Source organism: Eumetopias jubatus, unplaced genomic scaffold (assembly GCF_037043125.1).
Source record: "Eumetopias jubatus isolate StellerSeaLion01/CBP00866 unplaced genomic scaffold, mEumJub1_p1.0 scaffold_7, whole genome shotgun sequence".
NCBI lineage: Eukaryota > Metazoa > Chordata > Mammalia > Carnivora > Otariidae > Eumetopias > Eumetopias jubatus.
In genome coordinates this window covers 41508881-41534551 of record NW_028274813.1, presented here as the reverse complement: position 1 = coordinate 41534551, position 25671 = coordinate 41508881, and the positions used below count along the sequence as shown (strand labels likewise).

Genomic DNA, 25671 nt, shown 5'->3' with positions numbered 1-25671 from the left:
GAAATCAGGACTGAAACTGTTGATTTCCATCAGACATCATGCCTGGTTCCCCTGCTATCCCCTCCAAAGCTAGTTTGGTTTCTTCAAAAAAAAATATTTCTTTTTCTTTCTTTTTTTTTTTTACAAACTTTATTTTCCGTCAACCTTTTCCATTTCTATTTCCATTTTGTTTGCCTTTGTGGAAGAGTGGCTTAAGACCACTCAGTGGTTGTTCTACCTATTCAGTGGCCTGAGCAGTGGGAGCTGCAGACCAGTCTTCAGTGGCCGGCTCGGCGCTCCAGTCTTCAGTAGGGATCTGCTGAATAGGCACCGAAGGCACCTGGACGCCTTGAGACCAGTCTGCAACTTCAGGCTGACTAGCAGTGAACTCAGGAGCTGGAGCGGTCCATTCACCCTGAAATTCCTCCTGGGTCACAGGAGGAGAATTTTCAGCAGTGGCCTGCTCTTCCTTTTCAATCTCTTCAGGATCTCTGTAAAAGTAGAGATCAGGCATGATCCCCCGTGGGTGTTCACAGGAAATGGTGCCACGCATGCGCAGAACTTCCCTGGCCATCATCCACCACATCAGACCCACTGAGTGAGCTCCCTTGTTGTTGCAAGGGATGGCAATGTCCACATAGCGCAGAGAAGAGTCGGCGTTAGACAGAGCGATGGTAGGCGGGTTAACATAGGACGCCTCTGTAAGAGGCTGGTGGTCAGCCCTGGGATCAGTAACCACCAGCAGTCTCGGCTCCCGGCAGGCTGCCTGGATCTGGTTAGTGAAGTTTCCAGGAGTAAAGTGGCCGGCAATAGGAGTGGCTCCGGTAGTAGCAGCAAATTTCGGCACAGCTCACTGGCCAGTATTCCTGGACGATATGACACTGACATCAGCTGGGTTTTCAATGGCAACAATAGCACAAGCTGCCAGCAGAAGCTTCTCCCAGGTTCTCTTCAGATTTATGATGTAGATACCATCACTTTTCCTTTTGTAGATGTACGGTTCCACTTGAAAGTCAAGGTTGGTGCCACCTAAATGGGTTCCTGCTGCAAGGAATTTGAGGACATCCTCCTCCTTCATTTGCAGGACATCAAGAGCTCCGGACTTTGTGAAAGTTTCCCTTTAAGTTATGACAGGAACGCAAAATAACGCTGTATGGACCCTTCCCTGCGTAGCGCGGAAAGGACCAAAAAGAAAATATTTCTAAGAGCTGTAGGAGAAATCAAAACCATGGGACCTGGTAACCACTGAATGTAGAGGCTATGAGATTAAAACATGAAATATGACTGAAGTTTCAATTTGCTAGGACTTTTCTCAGCGCCTTAAGTATATTCCAGAGATCTATCTGTACAACAAAAGTTGGGGGAGGAGGAAGACTGCTATATCACATTTCACTTTAAGTGAATGACTCCCCTTGGAGCTGTGGATGACACCCAGTGCAGAGCCTTACACTACAGCTTTCAACAAGGGGTTCAGAAGATGAGCCAGAGGTGAAGGTGAAAGTCAGAATCCAGCTTACAACAGCCCTCTGTTTATATTATCCCATTTACTCCTCACAGAAACCCAAGCAGGGAAGATTATCCCATCTTATCCAGAAAACACTGGGGCTCATAAAGGTTAACTTGCTCAAAATCACTCACTTTCATAATTGTGAAGCTGAGAATTGAGCCTCAATGTGTCAGATTCTAACACTAGAACTCTATCCACAAGCTACAATGCCTTCCTAGGAGAAACTTAGAAAAGCAGCAGCCAGAGGCAGGGAAGACAACCAGAAGGCAATGGACCAAAGGAGCCATGGAGGAGAAAGTGGCCAGTAGGGTCCAGTGCTGCAGAGAGTCAGGTAACGAAAGAACTGAAAGGGACAATGTATGTGGCAAATTATATTTATAGAAATAAGTGCATATTGTTAGCTATGTGCTAGGAACCATGCTAAATGTTTTAGCTGTATTAAACCTTAAAATGGTCCCCAGGGATAGGCTCATTGTATTGATAAACACAAAATAAGACACAGGAAGGTTAAATAATTTGCTTAAGTTCATACAGCTAGCAGGGAATGGAGTCTGGATTTGAATCCTGGCAAGTGGGCTCCATGCTCTGCAGGCTTAGTCCTCCTGGGAGGTCTCTCAGTAAGAACAGTTTTGGTGGGGTGAGGCAATCCAGCCAACTTGCAGCTTGGCTATGAAGGGAAGGAGAAGAAAGCAGAAATTCAAGAGGTTGGGGGAGGGGGTGGGCATGTGTTAGTTTCCTAGGGCTGTCATAACAAAGTACCACCAACTAAATGGCTTAAAACAACAGAAATGTATTCTCTCAGTTCTAGAGGTTACAAATCCAAAGTCAAGATGTTGAAAGGTAGAAATCAACCACAAGAAAAAACCTGGAAAGAGCACAAATATACGAGGTTAAATAACATGTTACTAAACAATGAATGGGTCAACCAAGAAATCAGAGAAGAAATTAAAAATTACATAGAAATGAAAATAAAAATACATTAAACAGTCCAAAATCTTTAGGTTGCAGCAAAAGCAGTTCTAAGAGAGAAGTTTATAGCAATACAGGCCTACTTAAAAAGCAAGAAAAAAAATCTCATATACACAACCTAACCTCACACCTAAGAAGCTAGAAAAAGAAAAACAAACAAAACCTAAAACCAGCAGAAGGAAGGAAATAATAAAGATCAGAGCAAAAATTAGTGATATAGAAACTAAAAAAAAAACCAAAAAAAAACAATAGAACACATCAGTGAAACCAGGTGGAGTTGGTTCTTTGAAAAGATCAACAAAATTGATAAACCCAGCCAGAATCATCAGAGAGAGAGAGAGAACTCAAACAAAATCATAAATGAAAGAGGAAAAATAACAACCAACAACATAGAAATACAAATGATTAAAGAGGATATTATGAAAAGTTATATGCCAACAAATTGGACAACCTAGAAGAAAAGGATAAATTCCTAGAATCATATAACCTACCAAAACTGAAGCAGGAAGAAATAGAAAATTTGAACAGACTGATTACCTGCAATGAAATTGAATCAGTAATCAAAAAACTCCCAACAAACAAAATTCCAAGGCCAGAGAGCTTCACAGCTGAATTCTACCAAACATCTAAAGAAGAGTTAATACCGGGGCACCTGGGTGGTTCAGTTGGTTAAGCAGCTGCCTTCAGCTCAGGTCATGATCCTAGAGTCCTGGGATCAAACACCATATCGGGCTCCCTGCTCAGCGAGGAGACTGCTTCTCTCTCTCCCTCTGCCTGCTGCTCTGCCTACTTGTGATCTCTCTCTACCTCTCTGTCAGATAAATAAATAAAATCTTCATTAAAAAATGAAGAAGAAGAAGAGTTAATACCTATTCTTCTCAAACTATTCCCAAAAATAGAAGGAGGAAAACTTCTAAATTCATTCTATGAGGCCAACATTACCCTGATACCAAAATCAGATAAAGACACCACAAAAAAAAAAAAAAAGAGAGAGAGAGAGAAATATATGCCATTATCTTTGGTGAACATAGATGTAAAACTCCTCAACAAAATATTAACAACTAAATCCAGGAATACATTTAAAAAATCATTCACCACAACCAAGTGGGATTTATTCCCAGGCTGCAAGGGTGGTTCAATATTCTCAAATCAATCGATGTGATACATCACATCAATAAGAGAAAGGATAAAAACCATATGATCATTTCAATAGATGCAGAAAAAGCATTTGACAAAGTACAACATCCATTCATGATAAAAATCCTCAATAAAGTCGGTTTAGAAGAAACGTACCTCAAAATAATAAAGGCCATATATGAAAAACCCACAGCTAACATCATACTCAATGGGGAAAAACTGAGAGCTTTTCCCCTAAGGTCAGGAATAAGAAAAGGATGTCCACTCTCACCCCTTTTATTCAACATAGTACTGGAAGTCCTAGCCACAGCAATCAGACAGGAAAAAGAAATGAAAGGCATTTGAATTAGTAAGGAAAAAGTAAAACTTTCATTATTTGCATATGACCTGGATATTCTATATAGAAAACCCTAAACTCTACCAAAAAACTACTAGAATTGATAAATGACTTTAGTAAGTTTCAGGATACAAAATCAATACACAGAAATCCATTGCATTTTTATACACTAATAGTGAAGCAGCAGAAAGAGAAATTAAGAAGAGAATCCCATTTACAATTGCACCAAAGAAAATAAAATACCTAGGAATAAACTTAACCAAAGAAGTGAAAGACCTGTACTCTAAAAATTGTAAAACATTGATGAAAGAAATTAAAGAAGACACAAAGAAATGGAGAGACATCCTATACTCATGGAGTAGAAGAATAAATATTATTAAAATGTCTATACTGCCCAAAGCAATCTATAGAATTTATAGATTTAATGCAATCCCTACCAACATACCAACAGTATTTTTCACAAAGCTATAATAAATAATCCTAAAATTTGTATGGAACCACAGAAGACCTCAAACAGCCAAAGCAATCTTGAAAAAGAAAAACAAAACTGGAAGTATCACAATTCCAGACTTCAAGTTATATTACAAAGATGTCATAATCAAAACAGTATGGTACTGGCACAAAAATAGGTATATAGATCAAAGGAAGAGAACAGAAAGCCCAGAAATAAACCCACAACTATATGGTCAATTAATCTTCAACAAAGGAGGAAAGACTATGCAATGGGAAAAAGAGTCTCTTCAACAAATGGTGTTGGGAAAACTGGAGAGCTACATGCAGAAGAATGAAACTGGACCACTGTCTTATACCATACCCAAAAATAAATTCAAAATGGATTAATGACCTAAATGTGAGACCTGAAACCATAAAAATCCTAGAAGAGAGCAGAGGCAGTAATCTCTCTGACATTGGTCATAGGAACCTAAAGAAGAAGATGGAATATTACTCAGCCATAAAAAGAATGAAATCTTGCCATTTGCAACAACATGGATGGAGCTAGAGAGTATAATGCTACAGGAAATAAGTCAGTCAGAGAAATACAAATACCAAATTATTTCACTCGTATGTGGAATTTAAAAAACAAAAAAATAAACAAAGGGGAAAAAAGAGAGCCTTAACTCTTAACTGTAGAGAACAAACAGATGGTTACCAGAAGGGAAGAGGGTGGGGAATGGGTGAAATAGTTGATGAGGATTAAAAGTACGCTTAATTTTGAGGCGCCTGGGTGGCTCAGTCAGTTAAGCATCTCCCTCCGGCTCAGGTCATGATCCCAAAGTCCTGGGATCTAGCCTCCCATCAGGCTCCTTGCTCAGTGGGGAGTCTGCTTCTCCCTCTGCTGCTCTCCCTGCTCATGCTCCCTCTCCCTCCTTCTCTCTCTCAAATAAATAAATAAAATCTTTTTTTAAAAAAAGTACAATTAGGGTGGGGGGATGGGTTAGCCTGGTGATGGGTATTAAGGAGGGCATGTATTGCATGGAGCACTGGGTGTTATATGCAAACAATGAATCATAGAACACTACATTAAATAAATAAATAAATAAATAAATAAATAAATAAATAAATAAGAAGGACGGAATCCTCACAGCAAAAAAAAAGTACAATTAACCTTGATGAACACTGAGTAATATATGGAACTGCTGAATTACTATATTGTACACCTGAAACTAATACAACACTGTATGTTAACTAACTGGAATTTAAATACATACATACATACATACACATATAAACAAACAAAAGATGTTGAAAAGGCCATGCTCCCTCCAGAGACTCTAAGGGAGGATCCTTCCTTGTCTCTTCCAGTCCCTGGTAGACGCATGTGTTCTAAGGAATGGTTGTGGCATTCCTGCTTGTGGCATGTTCTAAGATGTTGTTTGTGGCAACATCATTGCAATCCCTGCCTCGGTCTTCACATGGCTCCTTCCCTGTGTGTCTGTGTGTCTGTGTCTCCACGTGGCATTCTCTTTGTGTGTCAGTGTCTAAATTTCCCTCTTCTAATAGGACATCAGTCACATTGGTCTAAGGTCCTTCCTAATGACCTCATCTTGATGAAATCTGCAAAGACCCTATTTCCAAATGTTGCATTCATAGGTCCTAAGGGTTAGGACTTCAACATATCTTTTTGGGGGAGGAGGATATGACAGGAGCCATGCTCCAAAGGAGGGTTTTCAAGATAAAAATGGGAAGGGTACTCTACAAGCTGTTTTAAAATAACATTTTATTAAAGATCAGTAGTCAAGTCATGGTTCTTTCCAAATGAGCAGAAAATCTGATTATCTGCATCCTAGGAAAGGCTTGCCATGCCTGGCATATCATTTTCAGTATTCTGCTTTGATTTAATGAGTCGGAGAAGGACAGTCTCAGAGCTTTTGCCAGGAACATTCTGGTACTATCCATCTATCACAACCTCCCCAGCTCATGTCTCCCCTGATCAATAAGAAAGCAGAATCGATGCCCATGTCAAGCGGCACGGTTAACTCTCAATCACACAGACTGACAGAGGCAAGCAGTTGTGTAAACACTAAAATGAACAGAAACTTTTCAACTGGCTAGAATTTGGTTGGTTTTTCTACTGATGTTTTCTTAGACAATTTTTAAAAATAGTTTGTAATCCCTCAGTTTATTTTTTAAAATATTGTATTTATTTATTTTTGAGAGAGAGAGAGAGAGCACGAGCAGTGGGGATGGGCAGAGGGAGAAGCAGACACCCACTGAGCAGGGAGCCCAATGCCGGACTCAATCCCAAGACCCTGGGATCATAACCTGAGCCGAAGGCAGATGCAACCGACTGACCCACCCAGGAACCCCAGTAATCCCTCAGTTTATATCAAATGGAAGAAGCAATTCAAGGAAGTAGCTTAGAAATAGCTACAAAATTGAATCCGGGAGTAAATGATCAGTGCAGATAATCCACACACTACTTCTAAGTAAGAATTAGCTAGACTTACAATATCAATAATAGGTTGATCCAACACCTAAGACAATGGCATCAAAATTTTTTACTTTAAATAATTCCAGGATAGTATTACTTATATTAAAAAAACTGCCACTTATAACATTTATGCATTCATTACTTTTTCCCAAAATGTTTAATTATTATCTGCTCCTTCCTGATTAGTTTGACACAGTATAATAAGCATGGAAATTTAGCAAAAACTTTAATTAAAAAACACCAATAAAGAAAGAGCAGGTAGTAGCTGTCAAAGAGTGTCTAATGCTGTGAGACATTTGTGATTCACACTATCTTTGCTCATGCAATTCATAACCACTGTATTCACAGTATTGAAAGAAAAAATTTACACCTCCCAGTCAGGGCAGAAGACATCAACATTATCAAGGGACAAGAGTGCTCTTAAAACAAACACAATATTTTATTCCAATAATGTCAATTATTACCCAAAACTTTTGAAAGACTCCTTACTATAATTACCACCAGAGTGTATAAAATATTCTTTTTAATTCTTTCATTAATTTAGCAAATTCTTATGTAGTGCCTGCCACGTATGTGATATTGTGCTATGTGACATTAATTTTTTAAAAGATTCAAGAGTAATTCAGAGCAAAATCAGACACATGGTATTGTTAATCAAGCAGGGTAATGCCATTTTTTTTAAAAATTTATTTATTTGAGAGAGAGCGAGCAGGGGAGGGGCAGAGAGAGAGGGAGAGAATCTCAAGCAGACTCCCTGTTGAGCATGGAGTCCAACGCAGGGCTCAGTCCCATGACCCTGAGATCGCAACCTGAGCCGAAACCAAGAGTCAGATGCTCAACCAGCTGCATCCCCAAGGTGCCCCTAGAGTAACACCATTTAGATTAAAAAAAAAAAAAATGTTTCACAGAAAGTATGCTGCCAGGCAAAGTATAGTTCACTCTTTCTGCATCAAAACAGGGCCCTTCAGATGGTTTCAGAATTTCTTCAGAATAAGTCTGGCTGACACTGGACCTTGGAGGATACATTTTTAGCAAACAAAGCCACTGATTTCAGAGACTCTATCCACTTTGCCTTATTGTGTGATTGCAGACATTCTGTCCCCTCAAGCCTCAAGATTCAAATCAGACATTCAGGCTGAGCCCACCAGGCATCACCATCATCTAGTATCTTCTCCAGAGACGGTCATTCTTTTTCCAGTTTCCCTTGAAAGATCTAAACAAATGGTGAGTCATTGTGATTTCTAGGCATCACTGCAAATATAAAGCACACTCTCACAGAGCTTCCACTCGTGCCTACACTGTCCTTTAGAATGAGCCCGTTTCTCTCCCTAATTTACTCTTCAAAGGAGGGTAAGTGTAAGCCAGCACTACAGACAGACATGAGTAACTGGTTGACCCATTTATACAGCAGTATGACAATATGTTATCTGCACTTCCTAATACTCATGTCCTTGAGTGTCCTCATACTCCATTTGAGTGTGGGCAGAAACTATGATTTGCTTCTAACCAACAGAATATGGTAAAGGTGATGGGATGTCACTTCTATGATTATGTTACATAAGACTGCAATGTCTGGCTCACTAGCAGGCTTTCTTTCTTGTGAGCTTTCTTAAAGCAAACCGCCATGTCTCGAGCTGCCCTACAGGGAGGCCCACGTGGCAAGGAACTGAGGGTAGCATTCAGCCAACCAAAACCTGAAGTCCTCAGTCCTACCACCCACAAGAAATTGAATTCTGCCAACAACCGTGTGAGCTTGGAGGCAGATCCTTCTCCGTTCAAACCCTGAGAGAAGACCACAGTCTCAGCTGACACCTTAAAGCTGAGATCCTACAGCAAAGGACCTTCTGAGCTATGCCTTGCTTCTAACATTTCATCTCCACAGCCTTGCTTGTTAGTAGCTTTGCTTGGTTATTCACTTCACATAAAATGCACACTAATTGTCAGAAACTCCAGGATAATTCTACAACTATCAACAGCTGGCATGTTTTGTGGTCAGTCTGGATTACTGGTATCTCGGTGTGTATCAATATGCTGGAATGTGCCACAGCCATGCCTGTGCATCCCGTGCCAGGGGAGAAAGCCAGTCCTGTTCTTCATAGTTACCTTCTGGAGTAAACAGGGAAACCAAAATAGGCAAATCCATAGAGACAGAAAGCAACCTAGTGATTGCCAGGGCTAGAAGAAGAGAGGAATGAGGGAGGAGGTGCTTCATGGGTACAAGGCTTCCTTCTGGGTGATGAAAATGTCTCAGAACTAGAAAAAGGTGATGGCTGTGTCACACTGTGAATGTATTAAATGTCACTGAATTGTACACTTTAAAATGGTTAATGGTTGTTTTATGTTATGTGAATTTTACCACAAATATATTTTTTTAATGTAAAGAAAAAAAGAGTAACTAGAGATAAGCAGGCACCAAGAAGGCTTTGAAGTTTCCAGAGAAATAATTTTTGAATCATAAAGGAAGGTCAGTCTGGTCACCTTTCTAAGAGGAAAAACTCAAAAGCAACTTACTACACATACTACTTCCAGATGCTATATTCATGGATCCTAAAAGGTCGATGACGATAAGACCATTGACATTAAAGATACACATTGACTGTAAGACTTATCTGTGATTGTAGAAGCACTAAAATGTAAGAATCATTATACTCAAAGATAAATACTATCACAGATAAAATAAACATGGTTACTACTAATTTAAGCAGATACATTTTACTTAACGCATCTACAATGTAACTTAGAATGCACTGATATAAGTGGAAAAACTCCAATGTCAACTATGGAAAAAATGCATAGACTGGAAGATAACAGGTCATTTGTTTCCTCTGAATAGAGGAATCATGGATGAGTTTTCCCATCTTCTTTAGATGCTTTTGAAAAGTGGCATGAGAGGCTTCCCTCGCCTTTCATCTTCGTGCCTTCCCATTTTCTGCTGGTAGGAAGAGGATGGAGCCCCAGCAGGAGAGTGATAAAGAAGAATCGGAGGAGCCCAACAAAGAGGGACTTCTGACCACTCATGTACGGAGAGTCAGCACAGCCTGAAAGGACACCCAAGGGAAATGGTAGCAGAACGCTTGCACCATTCGCAGGCCTCTGAGTGATTTTGTGGTCTGCTGTAAATAAAGGTTCTTTTGGGTGGTAGACAGAGCCAGAAGCCTAACCAGCTGTTTCTGGGCATAAAGCCAGGGTTATATATTTTATCCAAAATTTTTGCTTTGAGCATATACTGCTTCATAGTCAGAATAAACAAACAAAAATGGGGAAATGGACTAATATTAACTCCTGATTTACTCCCTTTAGCCAACCAAGCAGGTGGTTTTTAGGAGGTGACAGGTCATTTTCTGCTAAAATCATCACCTTATGAATATATAAAATAAGAAATCCCAAGAGAAGCTGAAATTTCACTTCAAGTAAAGAAAAAAGAATAAGTGAAAGACAGTGTCACATTTCTCTTTGGAAAGGGCTGGCTTTTTCTGAATTCTAATGGACTGTATGTCATTGAAACATTTAAGTGGCCTAAATGATTCTTCTTTTCAGGAGGATAATGGATGTGACACAGGTGGCCAGAGGACGAATAGGAAGCAAGAATATGAGGCAAGCATATACTGAAAAGAGACCTTGTAAAAAGCTTTTAGTTCTTTTTATTTACATCCCTGAATGGATATGTCTGGAAATTGATTATAAAAATCAACTTTCCACATTTGGAAATGATGTAGTAGATTATCAGTTCATTCTTTCCCCTGGCCTCCCAAAATACCTTTAGATGATGATGTTTTTGCATTGAAGTAAGTATTAATGTTCCCACCTTAATTGATTACTACTCACTGACTAGAGTAATTGCCTACACATGAAGTATCTTGTAGCCTTGAAAGATGTTCTTCACTTCTTGGAACATCACATCATCATGCCTGTCATGATTAGACAGTATCACATTTGCCTTGCTCAGCTGAAAAGGAGACATTTCACTAGCCTTAATGATGCCTACCTGACAACCAATTCATTTGGGAATGAGCCTAATGTTTTGTCACTGAAGGACACAAAGTAGCTTTCAGAGATCTAAGAAAAGAGACAGTGACAAGTTATGTTAAGCAAACTACCTTTGTTTCTTAGCCAGCAGGCAAAAGTGTTACAAGGAAAGTGTTCCAACTCTTGGATTTGAAGTAATACAGCCAAAAATGAAGTTATCAACTCTTACAGCTTAAAGAGAACTTTAAAGATCTAGTCCAAATATTCCTTGGCCATCAGGATCTACCAGCAGGTATCTGAACTTTACCTAGATCAACAAGGCAGTTGCAACTTCCAAGTTTCTTCTTTGCACAATCCCTGACATTTCCACTCAGATGAGAAATGCTTGTAACAACCACTCCTACCCATGCGTGTATGCACAGACATGCACTCAATTCTTTTTTTTAAATTTAAATTCAATTAATTACCATATAAAGTATTATTAGTTTCAGAGGTAGAGTTCAGTGATTCGTCAGTTGCATATAACATCCAGTGCTCATTACATCACGTGCCCTCCTTAATGTCCATCACCCTGTTACCTCATCCCCCCACACCCCTTGCTCTCAATTCTTTTAGTCAACCAATAACTGCTTATGGAACCACCAAAACATGCTGTATACTAAGATAGGTCACAGGGAACATAAAGGTGAATAAAGCATGATTCCCTGCCTTCAAGTAGTTCAGACTCTTACAAAGACAGGCATTAACAAATACAATATAACACTTTCAGCAAAGGCCGGTAGAAGTAGAAATAAGGAAGTAATCAATTCATGAGAATTCTCCCTGAGTAAGATGACACTTGCATCAGGTATTACAGACTCAGTAGGCATTCCACAGACAGACATAGGAGAAGCAGGAAAAGGAATTCCAGAGACCTTGGTAGGCAAAATCTTAGAAACATGCATGCTCAATTGCAAGACTGTTGAATCACAGATCTGTACCTCTGAAACAAATAATACAATATATGTTAAAAAAAAAAAAAGAAGAAGAAGAAGAAGAAGATAGCAGGAGGGGAAGAATGAAGGGGGGGAAATTGGAGGGGGAGACGAACCATGAGAGACGATGGACTCTGAAAAACAAACTAAGGGTTCTAGAGGGGAGGGGGGTAGGGGGATGGGTTAGCCTGGTGATGGGTATTAAAGAGGGCACGTTCTGCATGGAGCACTGGGTGTTATACACAAACAATGAATCATGGAACACTACATCCAAAACTAATGATGTAATGTGTGGTGATTAACATAACAATAAAAATTTTTTAAAAAAAGAAAAGAAACATGCATGCTCAGGATGAGCAGGGATGGGAAGTACACACAGATCAAGAAGCAAGGCGGCAGAAGGGAAGCTGATAGGAAGGCAGATTTAAAGCCAAAATGTGCGCAGCCTCAAAGGCCATGCAAAGGAAACTCAATTTATCCCATAGGTAAATGAAGTAGCCAACACAAGGTTTTAATTTAAATGGCACTGTGCTATCTTATTCAAACTGATTGTCTCTCAGAACCTGGCATAACAGCCTCTCTCACAATATAAACATTTGTGCAGGAGGGTAGTCGCTGCTCAACAGACAATCAGATTTGTGTTTCAGAAAGCTATCACTGAGAACAGTGCAGAGAATGAACTGGAATGTGGGAGACACTGCAACAAAGACGGGTAAAGAGGCTCCTGCAATAGTTTGGGCAAGAGCTAATGCTGATGAGGGAACAGAAGGCAAGCCGAGGACAAAGCAGAAGCTGACACCCCACAACACCCCCCCCCATGGGATATATGTGACATTCCTCAGGCACTCCTCGCTGCCCTAAAGGAAAAACAAATAGTTAACTTGCAGAGATCACAATCCTGTAAGACCTGAGTCTCCCTCAGTTTACAAATGTCCTAGTGATTTACATGGAAGAAGCTTTCTTATCAATAGCCTAACTTCCAGAGACCCATAACTCAGTTTCCTGAAGCCCTAACATCATCCTCCCCTTCATAAAATTGAGCGAGGCTGAGGCAGAAGGAAATGTAAATAAAATTGAATTTCTTTTTAAACCTGCAGCCCATTGATAAGGACATGTGATAAGAAGAATGTAACATTCCTCCAGGAAGCTCCCAATTATCTATCTAGTAAGTTAATGCCTTAACTTGACAATGGCAAGGCCTCCGGTATCCTGTGAATCCTGTGAGTTTTCTTTAACATATGAAAGTACTTTCTCGAAACCTCCCTTTTTCCTTACCTTGCTTACCTATGTAGGCTATAATCAGCCTTACCTTGCTTACCTATATAGTCTATATAATCAGCCACCCCTCACAATCCCGGTGCAGCAGCTCTTTCTGCCCATGGGTCCTGTCCCCGGGCTTTAATAAACCATCATTCTGCACCAAAGATGCCTCAAGAATTCTTTGTGGGTCATGGGCTCCAGACTTCACCCCACCGAACCTCATCTATATTCCAAAACCACCTCAATGCTGGCCTAAGGATGGTGCTATGGCAAGGGTGAGTTGACCACGCACTGGGGAGAAAGAATGAATGGGACTCTGCTCCTGACTGGTTGTGGGAACTGAGGGAAACAGACAGGAATTCGAGATGACACTCAGATTTCTAACTTAACAATGAGTGTTCCCAATGGCTCGGTCCCCCTAGGCAGCTCAAAGGGGAGGCAGAAGTTGATAGGATCCAGATCACAGCTGGAAGGGGTAGACTTGCACAGGGGGTAGGCTGCCTCTTTTTCTTTTTTGAGTCAAAAAGAAGGAAGCACAAAGGAAAATAAAGGGGCTTCCACATAGTGACCTCAGGTCCATCCAAAGCCCTTTAATATATTTAAAAACCTGCAGCTCGGAGCAATGAAGGGGGCTACCAAAGACCACACGATACAGTAAAAGCAAAGCCAGAGCAATTCAAGAAGTTTCCCCAGGGCTCCTCCCATGATATTAGAATGTTTCCTTTTATAAATTAAATACCAAGCACTTTAGCTTCCTGAGCATGGAAATAGAAGAGAAGACATAACATGTTTGTAAATTAAGAGACACTGTATACAGCTATGCCTTCTGCCGTTCTGAATGTCTAGCTCTTGGCGATTCATTTTGTAACCCGGTACATTGGGACATTTCTTTTCTTTATTCTAAGGAGAATAGTTGGAAAGATCAACACATACAGTCATACTAACCCTGAGGCCATGATTTTTGTAATGTGACAAATAAAGGTTTTTTGAATGAATTAAATGCAGGTGAGTGCAGACCTCAGAGTTAAGTTTTCAAAAAAGCAAACTTAGTTTTGCATATCCTAATTGAAAAGGAAGCAAGAAAAGCTGTTACTGATGCATCAGAATACATTTCTGCTGCCTTTACACTGAATCTCCTAAAAATAAGGGATTCAGATTTACTAACTTGTTTTTATTCATCCAAAAATCAGTATTTGGGATGCAATAGATTGAATTCAAGGTTTCAAAATATAATTTGGGAGTTGCTGGAGATACAGCAAATATTGATCAGAGTAACTTCACGTTTCTTATTGATATTTCTTTCTTTACTATCTGCTTAAAATGTCCAAGTTCTAATGCATGACCAGTCCTTCCCTCCAGCCAGGTCATAAAAGTGTCACCCAAGTGGCTCCCACTATGTTTTAGGCTAACTTCAACATCCTGATGGAACATAAAGCTTTTGTTTAATCCAAACACCCCAGTGAAGAATTAATATAGAAACAAGGGAAGACAGATTGCTTCAACATTCAATTTTAACTTCCATATATCATACACTAATAAAATAATCAAGACTATCTGTCAAAGTGTCTGACATATAAAAGACACTAAGCAGTTTTTAATATCTCAGTGGAGAGGTCATGGCAGTAATACAAATCATGGTTAATTTTTTAGACCTTTCAAATTACCTCAGTAACATTAGGACGGAAGGCGATTTTTATGCATCTCAGATGGTGCTAGTGACAAAGGAGGTAAATTGAAGAACCCATGGGAATTTTAAATGGAGTGAAGGAATCCAGATGCTGGCTTTCTAATTTGTGCCTGGATGCATGATATGGGCATCTTCTGAAGCACTGTTTTAGCCCAGAGACCATCCCTGACCCCTCCACTCAGCCAGGTCCCCTTGTCATCTGCTTTTCATCTAGCACATGCCCTATGATTATTATAATCTCTCTGTACTGTAATTATTTCTCTTTTTTTGGTATTACCTCTTTAATTGCCTGTCTTTCCCACCAGGCAGGAAGCTCCATAAAGTCAGACTGTCTGTACTATTCATCATTGTAAGCCCAGAGCCTGGCAAGCACCTCACACATTGCAGGTACCTAGTAAGTATTTCCTGAATGAATGAATTGTGATATGATAAGTGAAAGACGGAATGAAATGGTTTTCTGAATCAACTTTTTTTTTCTGAAGAGACTTGTCCATTATCGGACATATGTTATTAAAAATAATAAAAAGTAGTATATTGTAAAGGATTTGAGTTTGGGGTGGGGAAGAATGCTAGATGCTCTGTTCATTTTAATAGCTATTAGTGCTCCTTTCCTTTTTCCTGTACTAGAATCCCTTTGGTCAGAGCTTTACTGTAATTTTAGTTGACTGCAGCGACATCTACTGCTGAGATGGAGGAAGAGTCACCTTTCCACTTGCAGATTGCAGGTGGTGCCTGAGACAAGACCTCAGGGCATTCAGGTCACCCTATCATCCTGCATAATGAGTCTTACAGACTGTTATTTCCACTTCACAAATAGGAAATTTGAGTGTATATTCATTAACCTATCCCACAGCGAATGAGCGACAGAGCCCTCAATACCAACTCCAGGCTACAGTGCGCCTCATTAGAAACTTACTGAATGAGGAGGGGGGATGATTATGGCAGAAATGCCTCGCTAGGGGCACCTGCGTGGCTCAGTTGGGTAGGCGTCCAGCTCTGGATTTCAGCTCAAGTCATGATCTCAGGGTTGTGAGAATGAGCCCCACATCAGGATGGCCATGGAGTCTGCTTAAGATTCAGAAAGATAAAAAGAAAAGGAAAGAAAGAAAAAGAAAAGGAAGGAAGGAAGGAAAGGAAGAAAGAGAGAGAGAAAGAAAGAGAAAGAAAGAAAGAAGGAAGGAAGGAAAGAAAAGAAAGAAAGAAAGAAAGAAAGAAAGAAAGAAAGAAAGAAAGAAAGAAAGAAAGAAAGAAAGAAAGAAAAAGAAAAGAAAAGAAAGAGAAAGAGAAAGAAAAAATGCCTCGCAAGAGGAAATGTATTGCCAGTATAAGCTCCTCTTTATCTGAATACCCCCTCTATGTCTACATTTGGCTTTGGGAAGTTGCCACCTCTTTGGGAATTTGGCCCATTAAAATATGGCAACTCCAAACTAAATGAGTGGTGGGGGGAAAAAAAATCAGGAAACCTAGAAGAGTATAAGAAAACATCCTTATGTCGTTTTGCAAAAGTAATGTAACCCTGTTATTTTTCTGGTGCCCCTTGTTCACTTAAGAAGTCACTCTGTGGGGCGCCTAGGTGGCTCAGTCATTGAGCGTCTGCCTTTGGTTCAGGTCATGATCCCAGGGTCCTGGGATCAAGCCCCACATCGGGCTCTCTGCTCAGCAGAAAGCCTGCTTCTCCCTCTCCCACTCCCCCTGCTTGTGTTCCCTCTCTCACTATGTCTCTGTCTGTCAAATAAATAAAATCTTTAAAAAAAAAATAAGTCACTCTGTGTTAGCCTCGTCACTAAAGCCAATCTGCCACAAAAAGTGTAAAAACAAAAAAAGTACTATATTGCCTGTGATTATAGACAAACATATCCCACATCATACACTCAAATGTTTACAGAATCCCAGATTTTAGAGAAGACTACATTTATTGCCTGAAGCAAAGTAAAAAGTCAAACCACCCACCCTGAGCTGCCGTCCCCTCAACAGGTCATTCTGTCAACTGACGCCCACTCTGGTGTGTGCACAGGCATGTTAAGTGCCTTTGAACTCTAAAGCAATTATCCTGGCAGGCAATCCACTACTACCTCCTTTTCACCTCCTCGACTGATCTCAGAAAGAATGGATTTATTTACTTCTTCAGAAAAAAAAATTAAAGCTACAATTTACCTTTAGACAGACTTTTTTTTTTTCAACTTGTGCTCAGAAGATAGATGATGACAAGTTGAATGGGATTTTCTGTTTAAGCAGATTGAAGGGAAAGGACATTGGAGATGGAGAAAACAAACTGGCAGCCCCAGACCTAGCTTCTCTGCCAACCAGCTCTGCACTTGGAACAAGTTATGAACTCCCCTGAGCCCGTTTTCCCAGCAGTAAAATGGGGATATTAATAGCTCCCTGTTTATCTCACTGTTTGGACAAGCAAGGTCATATGTGTTAAAATACTTAGTAAACTGTAAGAGGATCATACAAATTTATGGAAGTACTACTTCTTAAATCTCCAAACAGAATCATTGAAGGGATTCTATTATATTTACATTTCTCTTGATAAACCAAGATGTCCAATACTTAGTAGCCTAATTCAAGAAACAGCCATTGAAATGCAGTTTATGCTTACAGAGAACTCTCGACTTCACCTTAATTCAAACTTTTGCTTAAGAATGAAATAACTTTGTGAGCTCTGTGAATTGTGTAGACTGATGAATCACAGACCTGTACCCCTGAAACAAATACTTTATATGTTAATAAAAAATTTTTTAAAAAAAGAATGAAATAACTTGGGGTGCCTGGGTGGCACAGTTGGTTAAGCATCCAACTCTTGGTTTCAGCTCAGGTCACGATCTCAAGGTCATGAGATCAAGTCCCATGTCAAGCTCCAAGCTCAGCATGGAGTCTGCTTAAGAATCCCTCTCCCTCTCCCTCTGCCCCTCCCCCCCACTCTTCTCTGCATATATATATTAAATAAGTAAATAAATCTTTTAAAAAAAAGGATAAAATAACTTCAGGCACGCCTGGGTGTGTCATTCAGTTAAGCGTCCAACTCTTGATTTAGGCTCATCATGATCACAGGGTCATGAGTTCAAGCCCCAGGTAGGGCTCCACGCTCAGTGGAGAGTTTGCATTTCTCCTTCTCCCTCTCCCTCTGTCCCACACCCCGCTCACACTCGCTCTTGCACTCTCTCTCTAAAATAGATAAATAAATATTATTTTTTTAAAAAAAGAATAAAATTACTTTTGTTTAAGATAATTCATGGGGACAACCTCCTGCAGGGCAGGAAGCCAGGTCTCTCTCCAGATTGCCAGGTCATGCTCATTCCAGGCACTATCCTGGGTCCCCAGTGAGGCAGGTCTCCCACCCAACATGGGTAATCTCCTTTCTGGAATACTGTCGTGTGCCTCGTTTTGCACACCTCAGGTAAAGAGATTTCTGCCCAAATGCAGGCTGCTCAGAGAAAACATGGAAAATAAAACCACAGGAAAAGATCAATGAATCATAGATTATTCTGCCTAGAGAAGAGAAAATTATGGAAGAACACCAGAGTAGCATGGTTGTAAAAGTTGTTCATTTCCACTGAAGACCAAACATGCGGAGATGGTGGTGATATCCTGGTAAATGCTTACAACCAGCGCTCCTGAGAAAAGGCAGGTGTGTGTTTATTACAAATTTTACTGATATAAACAACGCACGGCACACAATGTACAAATAAAAACAGATATAAAATTCTTTAGTGTAAATGCTATACAGCCAACTGATTCTCACAGAACCTTTTCATTGCTTTTCACCAAATTGCTCTACCTGTAACTAGCCTATGGTTGCAACTCACCTTTGGTTTGACATCCCCTTCTACTAACTCTTTTCCCAATAAATTTACTGCTATTAAATCTGATGAGCGATCCACTGTTCAACTATTCCTCACCCTGATACAAATTATATTCATTAAACTGAAGCCGCCCTCAGCTTTGGCACTAGATCCGACATGTTTTTTAAAGTTTAATCTGCATGATTAACATTTTCTCCATCACTTTAATTCTAGGCAATCAACAAAACAGTAAATCAAGCCCCTATTTGTAACACTTACCCATTTCTGTGGTATAAATATTCTCACTATAACCGAAAGAAAGAAAAGAACAAAGGACAGAAAGAAATCTAACCAACTTTTCCTCCCTTCATAAGTTGCTCAGTGACAGGAAAGGACTGGGTGTCTTTTATTGTGATCTGAAACTCCAATATGTACCACTATTTTCAGAACCGAGAGAAAAAACTCCCACAAACTGACAGCCTTTAGTGACTCTCCAACCCCAGCAGAGTCTGACACATGAAGACTGGCAATGAAGGGCACTATGAAGTTAGAGCACTACTTTCTTTTTTCCAAATGTTAGACTTCAGTAAATGATGCATCCTCTCTGAAAGCAACTCACATTGTTAATGCGTATGAGATCGCTGTCAACTCTAACACTTAAGATTTTTTTTCCACTTGAAATACTTCTTATTAAATGAAGCCTCCTCTACTCAGAGCTTGAGTAGTCAACTATTTGAAACTAAGTATGGGACTTCATATTTGTTTCCCTTAACTTTCATCTCATTAGATTTAGCCAGTTTTCTGAGTTATTTGTTAGTCTTGACCCTTGTCATCCAATGTATTCCTTCTAGCATTTTATCATGCCTTCTGTATTTTCATCCAAGATATTAATAAAAGGTCTGAATGGGTCAAGTTCTAACAGTAAGGCTCATGGCTTTCTCCAAGTGACATTACTTCATTTGTTATCTGGGCTACCTTCACCAAACCCAGGTGACTTCACTGTTACGCAGAGTGTATTTCTCCATTTTGTCTCTAGGGATACCTGTAAGCTATGCGATACTTTGCTTAAGTTTAAGTACACTGTGTCTGTATTATTGTCTATTAGTCCCATGAAACAAACAATTGAGGCTAGTTTGGTGTTACTTATTCAGAGTGAACCTACCCAGGCTTCTAGTGAACACTCCTTTCCAAGGATACAGGAGATATCTACTTATCTTTAGACAATTTTGCTGGGATTAATATCCCAAGCTTTCTTATGTGTACTTTCTAGAGCCTACCATTCTCTGTTGATGTAAATTAGGATTTTGTCTGACTCTCTCTAGCCTGTAAGTGCCTCTCCCATTTACTCTTATTCCACAAACATTAAGGCTACCACAACCTACATTTAGATACTGTCTTGGGATATAATTTATCTGCAATATTTACAATCCATTTAAAACAGCTAATGTCTTTCAATCTCTTCACCTATTTAGGGCTTAAATATTTGCTCTTCCTCATTGTGTGAAGACCATGTTCCCTGGTAAAAAGACAAAAGCAAAATAGCATTGTAAGGTTCTGCTTTCTCTTTGCCATTTGCTAACATTAGGCTAATCTGCTCCTAAAAAATGGGCTGAAGAAAAAGAAAATAAGTCCTCAACAAACGGTGTTGGGATAACTGGATAGCTACATATAAAAGAATGTACTTGGACTACCTCACATCATACACAAATTTTAACTCAAATGGATTTTTTTGAGTGAAAACTATAACAGGAGTAAATCATCATGACCTTGATAATGATTTTCTAGCTACAAAACCACAAGCACAAATGAAAAGGAAAAAATGATAAATTGGACTTCCTCAAAATTAACAACTTCAGTGCTTCAAATGACACCATCAAGAAAGTAAAAAGGCAGGGCACGGGGTGGCTCAGTCAGTTAAGCATCTGACTTGGCTCAGATCATGATCTCAGGGTCCTGGGATCGAACCCTGCATTGAGCTCCCCCCTTCGAGCTCCCCCCCTGCCAACGTGCTCCTTGTAGGGCCCGTGTCAGGCCCAGGTCCCTGCGTGTTGCATCCCATGCTCAGCAGGGAGTCTGCTTCTCCCTCTCCCTCTCTCCATCCCTCACCGCTGCTCATGTGTGCTCTCTCTCAAATAAATAAATAAAATCTTTTTTAAAAAGTAAAAAGGTAACCCACAGAATGAATGAACATACTTGCAAATCATGTATATCATATGAATCTAGAATAGGTCTATGATATGGGTCTATGAGTCCAGAATATATGGAGAACTTACAACTCCATAATGAAAAGACAATCCAATTTAAAAATGGGCAGAGGATTTGAAAAGACATTTCCCCAAAGAAGATATGCAAATGACCAATAAGCACATGAAAAAAATGTTCACCAGCATTAGTCACTGGGGAAGTGCAAATCAAAGCCACAATTTGAACAGTTTTTTTTGAAGTGATGAAAATGATCTAAAATTGACTATGGTGATGGTTGCACATATCTGTAATTTACTAAAAAACATTCAATTGTACACTTTAAATGAGTAAATTGTACAGAATATAAATTATAGCTGTATAAAGCTGATCAAAATAAAACACACAATGATGTCACTTCACACCAATAACAAGTATTGGTAAAGATGTGGAGAAACTGGAACTCTCATACATTGTTGGCTGGAATACAAAATGGTGCAACCGTTCCAGAAAAGAGTTCAGCAGTTCTTCAACATGTTAAACATAGAGTTACCACATGACCCAGCAATTTCACTCTGAGGAATCTACATAAGAGAAATGAAAAAATATGTCCACAGAAAAGCTTGTACATGAAGGTTCTTAGCAGTATTATTCATCATTGCCAAAAAGTAGATACAACATAAATGTTCCTCAACAGAAGAATGGACAAACAAAATACGGTATATCAGTACAACAGAATATCATTCAACAATAGAAGGGAATGAAGTATTAATACAAGCTACAACATGGATGAGCCCCAAAAATGTTATGCTGAATGAAAGAAACCAGTCACAAATGACCTCATATCATAAGAAATGTCCAGAATAAGCAAATCTATAGACAGAAAGTAGATTACTGGTTGTCTAGGGCTAGAGGCATCGGGGTTTGGGGGGCAGGAAGGGGAGTGACTACTAATGGGTTCAAGGTGATTTTGCGGTGATGAAAGTTTCTAAAATTAGATTACGGTGATACTTACACAACTCTAAATACACTCAAGCACACTGAATTGTACATTTTAAACAAGTGAATTTTATGATACGTAAATTTTATTTCAATAAGGTTGTTTTAAAAAAAAAAGAAAAAGAGAACAAACCTTTGGAAAATGGAGGAGGGGTAAACCTGGGTACTGAAGCTGGAAGCAAGAAGGGCTAGAAAGGAAGAGAGTCAACAAATGGGACCCCGGAGGTTTGAAAGGTGGTCCTATAGAAGCTGACCAAGAAGGGAATAAGGAGCAGACCTGGCAAGGGCGAACTTGAAAGAGCATCACCTGAGTGCCCAGGCAGGACAGGGGAGGCCAAAGGAAACAAGCTAAAGGCCCCCGAGCTAAACCACATTTAGCCCTGAATGGCACACCAGTTATAAAAGGTTTGGTAAGATCAGAAGATTTTAAAGAGTAAGAACTGATAGATACAATACCCCCACGTGAAAAAAAAAAAAAAATGAGGTCAAGAGCGAGAGTGGATGCATTGGCCTCCAAGGATACTCTGTATGGTAAAATACCATTCTCCTAACTTACAAATAAGGAAACTGGGGCTCAGAGAGGTTAACTAATGTTCTCACGTTGCCAGAGCTAGCAAGGGATGTAATCTACATCTTTCTGACTCTACCGCTCCCACACACACACACACACACTGTCTTCTTCTTCTTCTGGAATCCAAATTCCTCCTGAAACCACATTGGTTTTTTAAATTCCACCCTTTGTTTCTTCATCAGGTTCATTTTTAGTTGTACTATCAGAACAGAAATTTTTAGAAACTACTACCAATCATGAGTTATGTACTTACCTGGAGTTAATGGGTAGGGATAATATTTTCCTCTCGGCTTTTTTTTTTTCACTTTGCTCGAGTCCAGAGGTGTGGCTAAGTAAGCCCAGCACTCTCTCCTACTCAGAAATGAAATGGCCATGGCCTTTCACATTTCGGCTACCAGTGCTGCCTTGATCATATTCACAGTTCCTCTTGTTTCCTTTGTCTTCAGAAATTAAAACTCTCATCAGGGCAAGGCAAAAGCTTAGGAGCTGCTCCACTCCATTGTTGGTGCTCCTGTCACACGTGACCCCTGGGAACTACAGGGGACCCTGCACTAGCTGAGCGACCTGAATTTGGAAAAATTGTTCATAAACCCTCACAGTTCAAGACCTAGGAGTCATCACTTCTGCTTTTACTTTCACCTAATACGTTTCACGTGACTTCAGTCTAAGATACCGTCCTGTCACCGTTACGGCTACCTTCCCACACAAACATCTGTCAGAGCCTATCTGCTTCACTGGAAGAAAGATTCCCCTTCTGGAGCAGTCACTGCGGGTTGCCTATCCAACAGCCACTTACTCCTTACTTCTTGACAGAACCCTTATTCTGTCCGGGTAGCCCGTTCCTTGGTGTAGGAAATGGCTCCTCACCGGCCTCTATGCCAGTAGTCGGCATTTTCTGCAAGGGCCAGATAACGAATATTTTGTGCTTTGCAGGCTGTAAAGTCTCTGCTGCAACCACTCAACTCTGACATTGTATGGTGAAAGCAACCACAGGCAATGGGTAAACAAACAGCATGGCTATGTTCCAATAAAACTTTACTTACAGAAACAGACATCAGACTGGATTTGGCCCGAAGGCTATACTCAGTTGACCCCAGGCCTAATTCAATGGGACCAATATAGTTCCATTTATTTTGCTAGTGATTGGTTAGACATGGCATATGATACAACCGTGGCCAATACGAGATTAAAAATATATATATACATATCCTCCTCCTGGGACTCTTTCTTCCTTAAAAAGATTGTGAGCTGGATTATCATCACACTGGCATGCGATGCCTTGAAATGACATGGCTATTTTGAGACCATGGAAATTTGGGAGCCATTTTGATCTGAAGCACACCCAGAGGTTTCTTTAATTGTAAACAGAGAATAATAATACCTACCTATGAAACTCAAACAATGTAAAGTAAATCAAGTGCTTAGCAGTATGGATATAGAGCAAGCATCCAGTTAAGGAGAGCTTCTAAGCTAATTTTACTCTATGTTAATGTGCCCATAAAAAAGCTATGTAAGAGGTGCCTGGGTGGCTCAGTTGGTTAAGCGACTGCCTTCAGCTCAGGTCATGATCCCAGAGTCCTGGGACTGAGTCCCTCATCCGGCTCCCTGCTCAGCGGGGAGTCTGCTTCTCCCTCTCCCTCTGCGCCCCCACCACCCTGCTCACAAGATCTCCCTCTCTCTCTTTCTCTCTCTTTAAAAAAAAAAAAATGCTAGGGTGCCTGGGTGGCTCAGTCGTTAGGCGTCCGCCTTCGACTCGGGTCATGATCCCAGGGTCCTGGGATCAAGCCCCGCATCGGGCTCCCTGTTCCACAGGAAGCCTGCTTCTCCCTCTCCCACTCCCCCTGCTTATGTTCCCTCTCTCACTGTGTCTCTCTCTGTCAAATAAATAAATAAGATCTTTAAAAAAATTAAAAAATAAAATAAAATAAAATGCTATGTAAAAGGTAGGTGTTCAATAAAAACTTTGAAGATGTACTTGGACATTTTTCTTCCAAGAACAAGGCTGGACTTACCCTGTTCCAATTTACTCTGACCGGGACCTTCCTGTAATAAACAGCACATTCACGGGGCTTCTTTTTAGAATTCAGCCTGTGATCCTCACCTGAACGGAGCTGGGGGTTGGCCCCCTTGGTACTACACTCCAACCAGCCACAGGGCAGTCCTAAAATTTCACACTTCTGATAAGCAAAACTAATAACCATGGAAATGATCTGAGTAGCTGGGTCCGTGGTAAGACTTGTCAGTAAGATTAGACACACTAGTCAAGAACGGCATAATTCGTCAACATTGTTCCTCTGCAGTAGGTAACACACGAGGCACTTTTGCTTTTGAAGACAACCCTTGTTGCTATTGTTGAGAGTAAACAAAACAACACAATTACATGAAATTATACTAAAATTTTAAAATAGGGCCAAAACGTGCTAGTCTAAGAATCTAACAAATTCTGTCTTTTTTTTTTTTTAAGATTTTATTTATTTATTTGACAGAGAAAGAAACAGCGAGAGAGGGAACACGAGCAGGGGGAGTGGGAGAAGGAGAAGCAGGCTCCCAGCCGAGCAAGGAGCCCAATGTGGGGCTCGATCCCAGGACCCTGGGATCAAGACCCGAGCCGAAGGCAGATGCCCAATGACTGAGCCACCAAGGCACCCCACGAATTCTGTCTTGAACAGATGGGAGGACCAACCAACTGCAGCTTTAATAAAAGCAGATACCATGAAATTCTAACTCCTTTTTAAAAAGACCTTCTGGACCCCTTAATTTCAGAGGCTTCCTCAACTTTCCAGATAAAAAGTTATGTCCATTGGCCCTTGCCGCTCACAGTGTGGTCCACAGACTGGCAGCATCGACATCTCCTGGGAGCTTCGGACAAATGCAGCATCTTGGGTCCCACCCCAGACCTACCTGAATCAGACCCCGCATTTTATCATGATCCCCAGGTAATTTGTATGCATGTTAATGTTCACTGCACTTGCTTTTTCCTAAGGATTATGCTCAGCTATATAAAAATATTAAGACATTCATGCAGAGAAGTTGGAATATGAACTTATATGAGGAAACTAAGTAGTATAGAACACTCTCAATTTTCAAGTTCATATCCTTTTTTTAAAGATTTTATTTATTTGCCAGAGAGAGAGTGAGCGAGCACAAGCAGGGGGAACAGTAGAGGTAGAGGGAGAAGCAGACTCCCCACTGAGCAGGGAGCCGGATGCAGGACTTGATCCCAGGACCCCAGATTCATGACCTGAGCCGAACGCAGACGCTTTACCAATTGAGCCACCCAGGCGTTCCTTTAAGTTCATTAATGCTACTGCTTTCATGCTAAATGTTCTGAAGGTAGTTATGTTGTGATTTTTTTTTCATTCCTAACAGCATTCTGTAATTATCCTA

The 25671-nt window shown here is 40.3% G+C and overlaps 1 protein-coding gene and 1 pseudogene across 3 annotated transcripts in view; both read right to left on the bottom strand.

Moving 5' to 3' along the window:
- ARMH4 (armadillo like helical domain containing 4) overlaps positions 1–25671 on the bottom strand; it is a 122312-nt gene that overhangs the window by 44842 nt on the left and 51799 nt on the right. The window lies entirely within an intron of this gene.
- On the bottom strand, positions 218–24485 carry LOC114206567 (small ribosomal subunit protein uS2 pseudogene; annotated as a pseudogene).